The 15,105-nt window shown below is 42.1% G+C and overlaps 1 long non-coding RNA gene across 4 annotated transcripts in view; it reads right to left on the bottom strand.

Annotated features, from left to right (window-relative positions):
- The window catches only part of LOC117086611, a 180,543-nt gene that overhangs the window by 43,073 nt on the left and 122,365 nt on the right, over positions 1 to 15,105 (bottom strand). For 2 of the 4 annotated variants that reach the window (XR_004438477.1, XR_004438476.1), the window contains exon 3: positions 49 to 149. The exons of the other annotated variants lie outside the window; for them this stretch is intronic. This is a non-coding gene — a long non-coding RNA (uncharacterized LOC117086611). The remainder of the gene's footprint in view (positions 1 to 48; positions 150 to 15,105) is intronic. 4 annotated transcript variants of the gene reach the window in all.

The following is a 15,105-nucleotide window of genomic DNA, read 5'->3' as shown; positions in this document are numbered from 1 at the left end:
GCTCAAAGGGCAATGCTGAGGTTGTAGATAGGGAACAGGTGAACTCACCAAGAACCATGGGCCTTAGGCATGCTCTCTTAACCAGGAGAGCAACGAGATCCACGGGGTCAATTTGTGTTGCAAGTTATGGGATTCCAGCTCAAGTTAGCCTAAGAAAAGAGGGATTCTATTGGTTCCCAAGACTTAAGTTCAAGATAAGCAGTTGCTTCACCCCCTGTGAGACCCAGACATTAAGATGATTCTCTTTCTCCCTCCCTTTCCCTTTCTCTTTTTCTCACTCCCTTCTTTTCTTTTCTTTCCCCCTCTCCTGTGGCCCCTCCTCCACTTTCCACTTTCCTGAATTCATTTTATTCCTAGCTATCTCCTTGCAGTGGCAAAATGGTCAGTGGAAGTTCTAGGCTTTTATCACTCCTTCAGCCTACAGCACACCCAGAAAAACCATAGTGCCCACTCTTTCCCCCACATCCATGGGTATCTCCCAGAAGGTCCCCGATGAACCCCAATTAGGTCTGAATCTTGTGCTGGATGAGCCACAGGGACACAATCCAGTCACAGTGGCTGGTCCCAATAGTCGAGGGACCCTGAGAATTGCGTGGAATGTGGTGATGGGGAGTGTGCACGTGGGTGCACACATATGGGGTATTTGTGTGTGTGCACCATGTACATGCAGAGGTATGCGTATGTGTATGAGGGACTGGGTGTGGGTGTGGGGTGTGTTCAGGGAGTGTGCATACAGGCCTGGGTGCCTGGGTATGTGCACATGTGTTAGTGTGTACATGAAGTGTGTGTTTGTGTGTGCATGGGGTGTGTGTGTATGCATGCACTGGTATGTGTGCATGCATGGGGTATGTGTGCATGTGTGGAGGTGTAGGTATGTATGTGGGGAGTGTGTAGGTGTACATGTGTGGGTGCATGTGCGTGTGTGTGAAGGTGTCTGCGTGTGTGTGTGTGTGTGTGTAGCAGTGGGGTTGGGGTGGAGACAGTTTCCAGAAGGAAAGTGGGGATCTATTAGCAGCAGTGTGGGGATGGGGAGCTGGGCAGTCAAACCCTTCGGGTCCTGGTATAGAACCTAATCAGAGCTGGTGGCTGATGGATGAAATGACAACTCAGCAAGGATGGTGGCGAGGAGATGGGCGGAGGGACATTAAGAATGGGAGCACCTAGTGACAGGTGACATATAAAACATGGCCCAAGTAACTCCTGGGGAGCTGGCTGAAGGGACTTGATGTGGGCCCATATCATTGAGTGAAATAAAGAATAATGCAACAGAAGCAGGTTTTGTTGAATGGCTTTGGTTTCCTGATTTGTTAATCTCTGGTTTCCTGGTTTTGTTAACACATATTCTGACTTACTTTTAATTTAAGTTGAAAGGATGTGCCTGAAAATTGTGATCAGTAAATAGCATGGTCATCAGAACCACTATAAAGGAATCTAAGACATACAGTCCCTTTCTCTTTGAGGCTCGAGCACTAACCCAGACACCGGAGATGGTATCCAACAACATAAAATTCCCGTTAATACATATGCACATATTTTAGTGTATATGTATATATGTAATAAAGCGGAACACAGAAGCAGGTATTGTCTCAAATTCAGAATGGTTACAATTTATCATTTTTTCAGTTAATAGGTAAAGTTGTTCTGGAGTACATGGGATAATTAAACATGCATAAAAGAAATAGGAATGGGTTGGCAAAAACCAACCCAGTGAGGAGGTAAGTATTGATGATATTAAGATGAGTAATTTATACCCAAGATCGAGCAATTTATAAAGAAAAAGTGGTTTAATGGACTCACAGTTCCAGGTAGCTGAGGAGGCCTCAAAATCACGGCAGAAGGTGAAAGGCATGTCTTACATGGAGGCAGACAAGACAGAATAGGAGCCAAGCAAAAGGGGTTTCCCCTTATAAAACCATCAGATCTTGTGAGACCTACTCACTACCACGAGAAGGGTATGGGGGAAACCACCTCCAGGACTCAATTACCTCCCACAAAAGGTGGGAATTATGGGAGCTACAATTCAAGATGAGATTTGGGTGGGGACACAGCCAAACCATATCAGTTAGGTAGGTAGACAGGTAGGTAGGTAGATAGATAGACCAATAGACAGATATAACTAGTTTTCTGTAGTTACCATAACAGAGTATCATAAACTGGGTGGCTTAAAACAACAGAAATCTATTCTCTCACAGTTCTGGAGGCTAGAAATCAGAAATACAGGTGTCCACAGGGCCACACTCCCCAGAGCAGAGGCTCTAAGGAAGAATCCGTTCCTCACCACTTTCAGTTTCTGGTAACTCTGGTGTTCCTTGGCTGGTGGCCACATCACTCCAATCTCCACTTCCGTAGCCACATTCCTGCTTCCTCTTCTCGCTGTCTCTCCTCCAAGTGTCTCTTATAAGGACACTTGTCAAAGGATTCAGGACCCACCCACCTAATCCAGGATGGTCTTCTCATCTTGACATCCTTCGCCTGATTATGTCAGCAAAGACTCTCCTTCCCGAGAAAGTCACATTCAGAGGTTCCAGGGGCCAGGATGTGGACATATCCTTCTGGGGAGTCGCCATTCAGCCCACCACAGGTAGACAGACACTAGATGCGCCTCCCATTTATATATTAGATTTTATTACATTGCACTCTGTCCAGTTTTATTTTTCCCTTCTCTTAGTTTTGTAACTACTGCAACTTAAGCAACTGTGAGTCGCCTGTGTTCATTTTACCATATCATTTTGCGTCATAAGCTCACAAAAGACTACATTTTTGAAAAGATGATTGTCAAACCAGATGTGAGAACTTCACATGAGACACACTATAATTTAAACCATGAGCCTGGCAGGCTGTGTTTTAAGAAGAACAGTCCTATAATAAAAATATTGTGTGTATTTCCCCTCGGCCTTCTACAGGTTCAGGTGCACAAAGACCTTGACACCTCTGAGCCAAAAAGTTCCGGAACCTATTTGGGTGAACGTAGAGTGAGTACTTGCTTGAAATCTGTCTTTCTGCCAAGAAATAGTCATCATGCCCACAGCCCCAAAAGCATGTGGTTCTAGGTCACAGCCTGACACATAAGGCATGTCTGTGGAAAACAGATTTTTATGAGTATCCCATTTCTTTAATCTTCCTTTCCTCTTTGTTGAAAAAAAAAAAAAAACTTAAAAAAGAAAGAAAAGTAATTTGTTTGTGCCAGTGGGGGAATATTGATTTTTATTTCTGTTTAATTTCCAAAATGCAAAGTGCCTAAATAAAACTTGTGATTCTCTTTGCATCCCAGATTGGTTAGGACGGAAGTTTGTTCCAATGAAAGTGTATTAAATAGTGGCTCAGTTGGCAGAAGGCAGCAAACCCAGAAGAAAGGGAAGAACATAAAAAGCACTGGAAAAGTAAGTGAAAAGTTTTTCTTTTTAGTTTGTAGCAGGATAATATTTAAATATACAGGAGTTACATATAGCAAATATGTTTTTCATTTTAATTGATCAAACATCTCTCTTCATTGGCAACACAGCCTCTTTCTTTCACTCAATGAAAATTCTGACTTCAGTTATAAAATAGCTAATCGTGATTTTTATTGCCATAGCTAGCCATATTTACGTCAATGTGCCAAAATAAAACAGAGGGAAACGGTCATTGTTATGTGTAAAGAGAGTGAACTTAAGCCATGTACCTCTCTCTGGCCACATTTAGCATGCACTCGGCACGGCTACAGGGACCTTACACGGCCCTCCTTGCGCGGGAGACTCTAACATCTGGCTTTCGTCTGTTTGGTCGGAAAAGTTTCTGTTTCGTTTTATTTTTCACTTTATGCTGATACTTTTTGGCTTTTCCAAAAGTATTCTTGGGTTTTTTAAATATAGATAGTATGCCCTCAAGTAGTTCCATATTTATTCATACACTGACTGATGTAGCCAAGTTACATGAAGAGTGAAGGAAATGCTTCAAGTGAAAACTGCATCTTACCTCTCTTGTTTTTTTCCTAAATATTTCAGACAAAGAATTTTTTTATACCAAGAACTGTATAAGTATCTCAATGTGTATCTTCCTTTTTTTCCTTTGCATTTCTGTTGAAATCTTCTTTACTTAAAAAAAAATGTTGCAGTACCGCATTCCTTAATAAAAATTCCATGAATAGGCCAGAATTCTGTAGGAAATCAAGGAAGCTAGGACTAGTATTATTCACTTATGCTTACAGTTTAATGCCATAGTATTAAATTCTCAGTTCCTATTATTAAAATGACATTTACATCCTGTTCAACTGCCTGGATAAAAAAAAAAATCCCTTCCTCAGAATCGTGATGCCCAAATGCAGAATAAACTATAATGTTTAGAATTAATTGCTTCTATTACTCAACAAAAATACAAAGCAGAATGTAAATGGTAAAGGTTCCAGGGAACAGCTGGAAAATATGGCCCTCTTGATAGAAGTTACCTTAATTGTGAAATAATTCCCAAGCCAGGATATCAGCTTTAAAATTTTGCTTTTCTGTCCCCTGGGCAATATTTTACTATTCTGGTCTAACTAATAAAGGTTACCTCAGTTGTTTATTTACAGTTATTGCTGTCAGTTGCCAAACCAATAAAATCCATAAACTCTATTATTTATCACAAGAAATCTGTGTGGTTTTATAGACGTATATGGTTATTTTTCTGCACATTTTATAGGTTCTGTAACCAATACTAAGTCTCTAAACATCTAAGACAGCTTCTGCCCTGCGGGTACAATTTCCCAGCTGTTATATTAGACGTTAGTCACTACTTATTTTGTAAGATTTTTAATTTAACATGTTTTATGACTGAACATTTCATTAGTATTCTATGCAGTCATGCAATTGGGTACCTACTGCCTGCCAGGTACTATGTGAGGTCTGGAGGATAAATAAGCTCTTACCAGTTCAGGAAGATTCATGTTTCCTGATCTTGTGGACAGTGCAGCCCATCAGAGAGAGAAACCTCAGAACGGGGTAGTGAGAATAGACCTGCCGGCTTTTACTCTGTGGATCATTCTGAACAGAACCTCTTTACCCAGGAGGTTGCAATGGCAATTGCCACAACTAAAAGGAAACAATAGAAATAAGACTTGGAGCCTGTAATCCCAGCACTTTGGGAGGCCGAGGCAGGTGGATCACCTGAGGTCAGGAGTTCGAGACCATCCTGGCCAACATAGTGAAATCTGGTCTCCACTAAAAATACAAAAAGTAGCTGGTCATGGTGGCATGTGCCTGTAGTCCCAGCTATTCAGGAGGCTGAGGCAGGAGAATCACTTGAACCCGGGAGGCGAAGGTTGCAGTGAGCTGAGACTGCACCACTGCACTCCAGCCTGGGCAACAGAGCAAGACTCCATCTCAAAAAAAAAAAAAAAAAAGAAAGAAAGAAAGAAAGACTTGGAGAACATCATGGATAAGTGGCACAGTCTAAGTAATAGATTTGGGTCCTGTCCACAGTGGACCAAGTGAATATGGGACAGGACCCTTCGCAGCCTAACTTGTCTGATATGCACACATAATTCCACATAATTCCATGATCACAACATACCAGCATTTCCTTAGAGCTAATTAGAGGTAATGCAATATATTTATGTGTGAGCAGGTGAGTCTTGTTATCCAAGGCACACTGAATTCGTAAATACTGAACCATTGCTCTTAAGGGAAATACAGGGTTAGGTTCCTGTGAGCCTCTGGCCACAACATATTCATCAACTGATCAACATAAACCCGGTTTGAACAGTGTTTCTGTTTAAAGTCACCTTATTTAACAAATATTGTTGATTCACTAACATTGGATGCACAGCCAACAGCTATAACTCACGCCTGCACAATGCTTATCTAAACATGTATTTTCTCTGTGAGACACATCATAGCTTCTAATACTTATAGGAACAACAGTCACTTCAGCACTGCTGGGGAGCCATTTTAAGCAGTGAAATCACGAACAAAAAGCACAAAAATGCAAAAACCGTGAGTTCAATAGACTGCAAAAAAGACACGTATGTATGGTATGAGAGCTGAAACAAGAAGGCAGAGCGGTGATGTCTTGTTCAGCCTCAGCTGGGACCATGCACATCAAGTGACTCAAATGATCTACTGTTCTGCATGTGTTCGTGAACGACACAACAGCACTGCACGCATTGATGTGGGTTACAAGTATATTTTAGTAAGCAGGCAAATTTGCAAATGTGGAATGGCAAATAATGAGGATTGACTGTATATATGAGATATTTTAAAACATTTTATCATAAAAATTTTCAAATCTGCATAAAAGTAGAGAGAATATTAACTTTTTTTCTATCTGGATCTTTTGTGTGTGTGTGTGTTTTTTTTTTTAAAACTTCGCCTCTATGACCTACATATCTCCGGACAAGATAAAATATGTGCTTGCTCTGTTCACATATAATAAAGCCTCACACATAGGCATGTAATATGCCTATGACCTAGTATTTGCCCAGTTGAGTTCTTTGAGAATCAGTTATAAACAAAGCCATGCTGAACTCATGATAACAAACAAACAGGAGATAGGATGAAGAATTAGATACTGATTAGACACAAACACATGTAAAAGATAAGCCCTTGATTTGAAAAAAAGAAAATCAGGATAATGGATTGAAAAAAAGAATTTATTCATCACAGATAGGTAAATTATATTTCATGTCAATTAGAGTCCTACATGTGCCCAAAATTAACAAGCCTCCAGCAGCTGAATATGTCTCAAAAGCATTTTTGTGAACTCTAGACAAGCTAAGTAACACACTACAGAAAACTGACCAGAAAAAGTTGGCCCAAGTAAGTGTCCTGGTTGGAAATTTCTGATGTGAATGCAAATAAGGCTAGAGGGGTGTGAATGACTGCTCCAAGAAATTTTATAATTCTAAACAAAAACCTCTTTACCTAAGAGTTCACAATACTCACTGGCAAGCTGAAAGAAAGTTACAATAACGGTGATAAAAACCAAAACGGTAAGAAATAGATAACAAAAAATTCTTCTTTGTTGGACAAAGAAATAAGAATTTGTTTTCTGTAAGTTTCACACTTGTCTATTTTTTAAAATTTCTTCCCACAACATGTCATAGCTTAGCTAGTCCACCTACCATAAAATCTCAAAAATATTTCTAAGCAGTTTGGTTTCCTGAAATGAAATCAGAAATTGAAACATCTGCCGCGTGCATGTGAATTTCAGACTCTGAACACACAACCTTACCAGGATTTCAGAGGCTAAGGCGTTCTTAACTGAAGACCACTTGGATTACCTTTCTTCCCTCTTCTGTTCATGCCATTCTCCATAGCAGGAAATGTATCATGTAGCATATCATTTGCCCCAAACCAAGTTTTCCAAGTTACATGGTCATCATCTCCCTTCTTCCTGGAACAGAACAGTCTTGCAAAGTTTGCCAGCAGTAATTCAGGCTTGTGCTCCAAGTTGCTTCCTAGACAAGGCTGTCTTGACCGACCAATACCTGGTTTCCCAACACTTCAATCTACGTAATGAGATGTTGCTGCCCTGTAGTGTGGATGGATGTTTGGGAAAGATGGAAGAGAGAAGGGTTTGGATGCAGCCTTAATTATCTACCCCTGACTAGTCAGGAAAGACAGAAGTAATCAGGATAATGGTTTCTGTGAGGTAAAGAAAAATGAACATTAGGAAGCCAAGAATCAAACAGGAGATTGGCCACATGTTAAATACGGCTCTCCCTTAAGGCACCAGGACAGGGGAGCGGCGGGAACGGTCTGAGGGAAAAGCCAGGCCAGGATCGAATTGTGGTGGCTGGCTTGGCCCTTGGCTGGCACAGTGCTGGCTCGCCTCCTAGGCCATTCAATCTATCTTCATTTCTCTGGCAGTTGACATTTGCCTGCAACAAGGCATTCCTAAAACGATACGATCCAAGAATGTCTTTTATTTACATTATGATATTCAACACAGCCCTCGTTTCTTAATTCACATAAGTAAAGACACCATAAACGTCTCATTTTGGCATAAAGCAATATTCTGTGCCTTGATCAAAGACAGTAACTGTTGGGTTCCTTTTGCCTGGTTCATTTCAATGCAATGTATTCCTTCAGAGACTAAGTTGTTTCATTTCTAAAAGAAATAATACTAAGATAAGAGCAGGCAGTGAGCCTATAGCTTCCTCCAGGAACTGGCTGTCAAAGGTAGAATAAACATCTAACGATTAAATGTTCCTTCTGAAAGGATCAGTAACAATTAGGTAGTGACCACTTTATTCACATAATTGAGTTACTTTCCTTTGTGACACACTTTATTTTTTTGAGACAGAGTTTCGCTCTGTCTCCCAGGCTGGAGCGCACTGGCACAATTGCAGCTCACTGCAATCCCCGCCTCCTGGGTTCAAGCAATTCTTGTGCCTCAGCCTCCGGAGTAGCTGAGACTAAAGGCGTGCACCACCAAGCCTTTAAAATTTTTGTATTTTTAGTAGAGACGGGGGTCTCACCATGTTGGCCAGGCTGGTCTCGAACTCCTGACCTCAAGTCATTCACCCACTTCGGCCTGCCAAAGTGCTGGGATTACAGGCGTGGGCCACCACACCCAGACTCCTTTGTGACATTTAATTTGGTTTCGGAAACTGCAGAATATCTGAATTCTTTATTTGAAAACATTTTAAATCTACTTTTCCTTCAATTTGGGGAAAGTTTTCCTACCCAAATTAGATGGGCATATCTATTTATGCATAATTCCTAGATACTGTAGATGCTGAAAAACATTGGTGAAATTAGGAGTTTAACTCAAAGAGAAATATTATCATGATATTAGTTCTCCTTCCCATTCATGTCCCTTACTTTCTATAGTCCTTATTTCCTAAATCAGAAACAATGTGTTCATCACACACTAATGTTTTATCAGGAGAACCGGTCACCACCTTACTGGCTGTGTTTTTGTTTTGCTTTGTTTTGTTTTTTGAGATGGAGTCTCGCTCTGGCACCAGGCTGGAATGCACTGGCGCAATCTTGGCTCACTGCAACCTCCGCCTCCTGGGTTCAAGCTATTCTCCTGCCTCAGCCTCACTGCAACCTCTGCCTCCCGGGTTCAAGCTATTCTCCTGCCTCAGCCTCCCAAGTTGCTGGGACTACAGGCTGGCGCCACCATGCCCAGGTAATGTTTGTATTTTTAGTAGAGATGGGGTTTCACTGTGTTGGCTAGGATGGTCTCGATCTCTTGACCTTGTGATCTGCCTGCCTTGGCCTCCCAAAGTGCTGGGATTACAGGTGTGAGCCACCGTGCCCGGCCTGGCTCTGTGTGTGTGTGTGTGTGTGTGTGTGTGTGTGTCAGAATCTCATTCACTCCATCAGCTATGTCCCTAACTTAATTGATTCCTTAACGTGTCTCAACCATTCATGCTGACACATACTTATGTGTGCGATGTATGGATCCCAGTGCATTTTTGCCATGTAGACAAAAATTGGGGTCTTATCTATTTGATGTGCTTGTGCTAAAGGTTCACTGGTCCCAAGCTGGGCCACATTGCTCAGTTTTTCCACTGACTAAAGCTACCAGGAAGGCCATTCATACTGGTTCTGTTTGAAGCATGGAACAAGATACTATAATTTCAGTTCAGCCGAGCACGGCCAGAGCAGATGTACATTCCTCAGAGTGCAGGAAGGGCATCCAGCCAGGGGAACATGCAGAGTGGGGGCTCTGTCTAACTTGCCTGGGCACCTCACTGGGCCTCGCCCTCCCACCTTTCAGTTAGTAGTGAGCTCTTGCTTGATTGAGCCTGCTGCCTTACTCCAGCGCAGCCCATGGAGAAGCAGGAGGGGCAGATGTGCTGGGTTGCTCCATCATTTAGTCTTTTATTCAAGGAGTATTATTGAAGACCTGCCATGTGCCAGCCACAGTAGGCTCCAGGGACCCCACAGTGACCAAAACAGACCTGGACCCTGCCTCAGTGACTCCTGCAGTTTAATAGAGAAGACAGACACTAAAAAAATCAGGATTCACGCACTCATAAAGCAGCATGGTTCTAAGCACACAGCACTGAGAGACTAGTGATTCTGCAGTTCTTCCCCGGTGCTAAATTCTAAAGTGCTCCTGACCCCTGAGATGCAAAATAATCTAATTTTTTCCTGCAATACTGGATAAATCATGAAGAACTTCAACAGGAGTGAAGCCTGCTTGTGATGGTGCTGTCTTTTCCAGTATCTAGGGCTCTAGGTATAAATTCTAGTTTTGTTTAGCATTCTGTCCTTCTATGGACTTGATGAGTAATACTGCTTTACACGTCTGCAGTGAGTTCTAGTCTCGAAGCAAGCCCATCTACTGAGCCAATCACTTGACATCTTTCTCTTTATTTTTTTGGAAAAGAGCAGGATACTAACTAACCAACTAAATAATGATCCGGTGGATCTTCACAGTCGTCCTGCAAGGTAGACAAGGCCTGGACTGTTTTCTAGATAGGGAAATGGAAGTTTCAAGGATAGTCAACTCGCTCAAGTCTATACAGCTGGGAAGTTGGGGCCGAGGTCTCCACTCAACCAATCCTTCTCTGCTTGAATTACATGTTGGATTTTATTAGAGTGACTGCATGTTTGTATAACTTGGCCATTTTTCTGCCCTTGTTTTTAATGAGGTTGAACAAGGAAAGACTAAAGAACAAAGGAAAGCATAAACATTTAAATATAAATGTATTTTTTACCTCACCTGAGAAAAAGAGGAAAGAAACACCCAGTTTCCTCCATGGACAGACACGTGGCCTCTTTACAGCTAAAACGCTGAGCTCCTGTCAGTTCATTTCCCCTGCAACTCACAATGACTGATTTCGAAGCTACTTTATGTTGTTGTTGTTACAGGCAGGACCGTGAGATGTGTACTTGAGTCACCATGACATCTTCCTGCCTCATTTTCGTTTGTTTCAGTTTGGTTTTGCCTTGATTTTTTTTTTCAAGTTCTATCGCAAACACATATACTGAGGCAGAAACTTAGATTAAGATCTAATGCAGTTATCTCAAAATTAAGGAACCAGTCAAAGCAGTAATCTTTAATGTGAGTACAGTAAAGTCAGCAAACAAATAAAATGGGCCAAAAGCCCCCCGCTGGCCCTTTGCACCCATTAGGTTCTATTTACGTGCCTCATGACCTGCAGAAGACAGTGTTTGGCATTCAGCAAATGTCTAGGGAAAGCTGTTAAGTCTCACAGATGTACAAATTATGTAAGCTGATTTCCCAATGCTTCTTTAACATACTATAGATAAACTATCCTAAGTGGCTTTTGTAAATAACTTTGTGATAGGTCACTTGTGAAATGAATTCACTACTTGTCCTATCTCAGAAGGTGACTGGGAAATTAAATAAAATGATATATTTATGTTTACCATGTATTTGTTTTTATTCATCATCATAATCATTACTATCATCAACTCAATATAACAGGTCAGATAACTTCTCTAATGACATTTTTAGCACTGATCAATTAAAATACTTTATATGGGCTTTTGTATACGTGCTTTGGTGATACCAACCCTTTATAGGTTGGCAAAATTGTATGGCTTAGCAGATTGTTGGTTAGTTCGCACATGTTTACAAAAATCCACTAAGACCCAGGAATGCCCTTTGATTCCTTTTTCATAACTCTGTCCATGTTTCAGTACCTCTACATACCCACAAACCTCATTAAGGTATATCTTCTCCAAATTCCCTAGCAGAGAGTAGGTGCTCCATAAACATTGCAAGAAGTGGGGGACAATATTACCTAAGTATCTCATGTCTCTACTGTTGTGAAGAAAAAATATATATGAAACCAGTTGCCTCACAGGTGTGGAGAATTCCCTAGGATCACATGCATTTAAAAGAGGCCTTCCTCTTGAGGGCATTGTGTAACACCCACAGGGACAATTCTAATATGGAATCATCAAGACCAGCCCTAGAAATAATGGATCAGAAGTCAAGTCTGGGAAACACTGCATATGCCAACCTTCTGTAAGTCACCATAAATGCTCTGAGAAGTCCCACAGAAAAAAAAAACCTGTTTAACAGTCCTTAAAAACTGAATTGACTTTATAACTTTCCCTCCCTCCTCTTTCCTCCCTCTCTCCTTTCCTCCCTTCCCTCTTTCCCTCCTTCTTTCCTTCTTTTCCTCCTTCCCTGATTCTTTCCTTCCTCCCTTTTTCCCTCTGTCTCCTACTTTCTCTCTTTCTATTGTCAGGGCACCTTGAAGACCAGTCGAGGAACAGTCTTTATTATGGTCATTCTAAACTAACAAACACGACTTGTCAAATGGAGAAGGGAGACATTTTTGTACTGTACAGCCTTCCTAGCATCTCTCAGAAATTCCCATGCAGGTGTGAAGCAGGACAGGACTCAGCTCGTGCGGTGTGAGGGCTCTTAGTGCATGCACAATGCCGAGAGGGCACCACACACAGAGGAAGTACTCCATAAATATGTGCTATCACCATCATCATCATTATTAATTATGGTATCCACCAGAGATTGGTTCCAGGGCCCCCCTTGGATACCAAAATTCATGGATGCTCATGTCTTTGATATAAAATTGTATTTGCATGTAACCTACACACATCCTCCTGTATACTTCAAATATCTCAAGTCCTTATAACACCCAATATAATGTAAATGCTGTATAAGTAGTTTTACAGTGCATTCTTTTGGGTTACTTTTACTGTTGTGTTATTTCGTTTCCCTGAATATTTTTCATCCACGGTTAGTTGAATCCATGGATACAGAGAGCAACTGGACTAAAGTTAACCTTGGGCTAGTCCTGAGTGAACCTCTGAAACATTAACTGGAGTATATGCTCAGAACACGCTTCTTGGTGGCAAATATTTTTGATCAACAAATGAACTGGCTGCTCCTGTGGCATGCTATTTTTAACATGTTTTAAAATGACCTCTCACTGTTCCGTGGGTGGGTGGGCAGCTGTTTGCAATTACAGCCATCTCTGTGGTCCGCAGGTACGCCAGTGTTGGGGAATCTGGCTTTTTGTGAAATGTTTTTAAGTAACTTGCTGCCACATTGCACTCAGCAGCCAAACCACACCAAATGGAAATGTACTAAAAGAGATGGGCCGAGCAAAGCGCTCCCTGAAAAACAGAAAAGTGACTCACGCTCATAAAATATCACTACCATGGTGACTCTTCAAACATGCTGCCCCGTCCAGAGGGGGCCGCGCATGGCATTTCCACCAACTGTTTATTGGCCCATTGTTGAGAATGATGGTTTTTTCACAGTGGCTTCTTCTTTATTGGCAAGACCAGAAGACAAGTTGGTGCTGAAGACAGGCCTTCTCAGCTCGGGGAGGAGGAAAACCTCCTTCCTGGACTGCTGCAAACTTCGAAACAAAAGCCTGCATCCAATTGCACTGTAACAACCATCAGCCAGGGTGTGAGTGGGGTTTTTTATTTTTTATTTTGTTCTGAGGTATTGAAATGAAGCAAATAGTCACATGAAAGACTTCTGGGAAATACATGCTCTTTTCATCCTCGTAAAAGTTGTCAAGCCTTAGAATATGGAAATGGCAATTTGGAAAGCTCCTTATTTGGAAAGAGTTAACCCCACGTCCCTCCAGGCTGCCTGCTCCCCTCAGTGTCCTTCAGCTGTTCAACCCAGCCAGCTGTGCCTGCTTCTCCCCATCCGGCTGTGAGTGGGCACACACGTGTGGTATGTGTGTGCACATGTGTACATGTGTGGTGGATACATGTGGTATGGTGTGTGTGTGTTAGGTGTGTATATGTGGGGGGGTTGTGTGTGCAGTCTGTTGTGGAGTGTGTGGGATGTGCGTGTGTGTTGGGTATGTGTGTTGAGTGTGTGTACATGTGTGTATGTGTGTATAACACATTGGGTTGGTGTGTGTATTGGGTATATTTTGAGGTTTGTGTGTGGTGTGTAGAGTGTATGTGGTGTGTATATGTACTAGGTGTGTGTGTGTTGGGTGTGGGTATGTGTGTTTATATGTGTATGTGTGTTTGGTGTGTTGAGTTTGTGTGTGGTGTGGTGCATGTGTTGGGGATACGTTGGAGGTTTGTGTGTGTGGTGTGTGGTGTGTATGTGTGGTGTATATGTTTATTGCATGTGTGTGTGCATATGTGCATGTGTGTAGTACACTGGGTTTGTGTGTGTGTGGTGTGTGTTGGGTATGTGTTTGGGGTTTGTGTGTATGGTGTGTTGAGTGTGTGTGGTGTGTATGTGTGGTGTATATGTTTATTGCATGTGTGTGTGCATATGTGCATGTGTGTAGTACACTGGGTTTGTGTGTGTGTGTGTGTTGGGTATGTGTTTGGGGTTTGTGTGTATGGTGTGTTGAGTGTGTGTGGTGTGTATGTGTGGTGTATATGTTTATTGCATGTGTGTGTGCATATGTGTGTTTGTGTGTGTTGTGTGGTGTGTGCGTTGGGTATATGTTAGGAGTCTGTGTGGGGAGAGGTTGAGGGTGTGTGGTGTGTGCAGTGTGTGTGGTGTCAATGTGTTTTGGGTGTGTGCATATGTGTACCTGTGTGGTGTGTGTGTTGGGTATATGTTGGGAGTTTGTGAGGGGGTTGAGTGTGTGTGTGGTGTGTGGAGTGTGTGTGGTATCTACGTGTGTTGGCTGTGTGTGTTGGGTGTGTGTACATGTGTGTATATGAGTATGTTGTGTAGTGTGTTGGGTTTGGGTGTAGTGTGTGTATTGGGTGTGTGTGCATATGTGTATGTTTCTCTGGTGAACTGGGCTTGTGTGTGTTGTATGGTGTATGTGTTGTATGTTTAGAGTTTGTGGGGAGGGGCTGAGTGTGTGTGGTGTGTGGAGTGTGTGTGGTGTCAGTGTGTGTTGGATGTGTGCATATGTGTGTGTGTGTGTGTGTGGTGTGTTGGATTTGGGTGTGCTGTGTGTGTGCTGGATGTGGGGGAGGTTGTATATGTGTTATGTGTATAACAAGGTACAAATGCTCCTAGCACAAACAGGAAAGATTTCTACCCCACACAAAAACCCATTTTGATACCACTTCCTGTGGTCACCGCCAGAGCCAAAGCTTCATACTTATTCCACAATGCAGGAGACGCTCTCCACCTGCCCTGATGACACCTGGGGCATCATACGGCCTACAAATCAACTAGAAGTTGCCAACTGGTTTTTCTGCATTTTATATTATGCTATAATAATTTGGTGGCAGCCAAATATTC

This window comes from Trachypithecus francoisi, unplaced genomic scaffold (assembly GCF_009764315.1).
Source record: "Trachypithecus francoisi isolate TF-2019V2 unplaced genomic scaffold, Tfra_2.0 Lachesis_group10, whole genome shotgun sequence".
Lineage (NCBI taxonomy): Eukaryota > Metazoa > Chordata > Mammalia > Primates > Cercopithecidae > Trachypithecus > Trachypithecus francoisi.
Note: the sequence above shows the minus strand (reverse complement) of the source record. Positions and strands in the feature narration are given on the sequence as shown.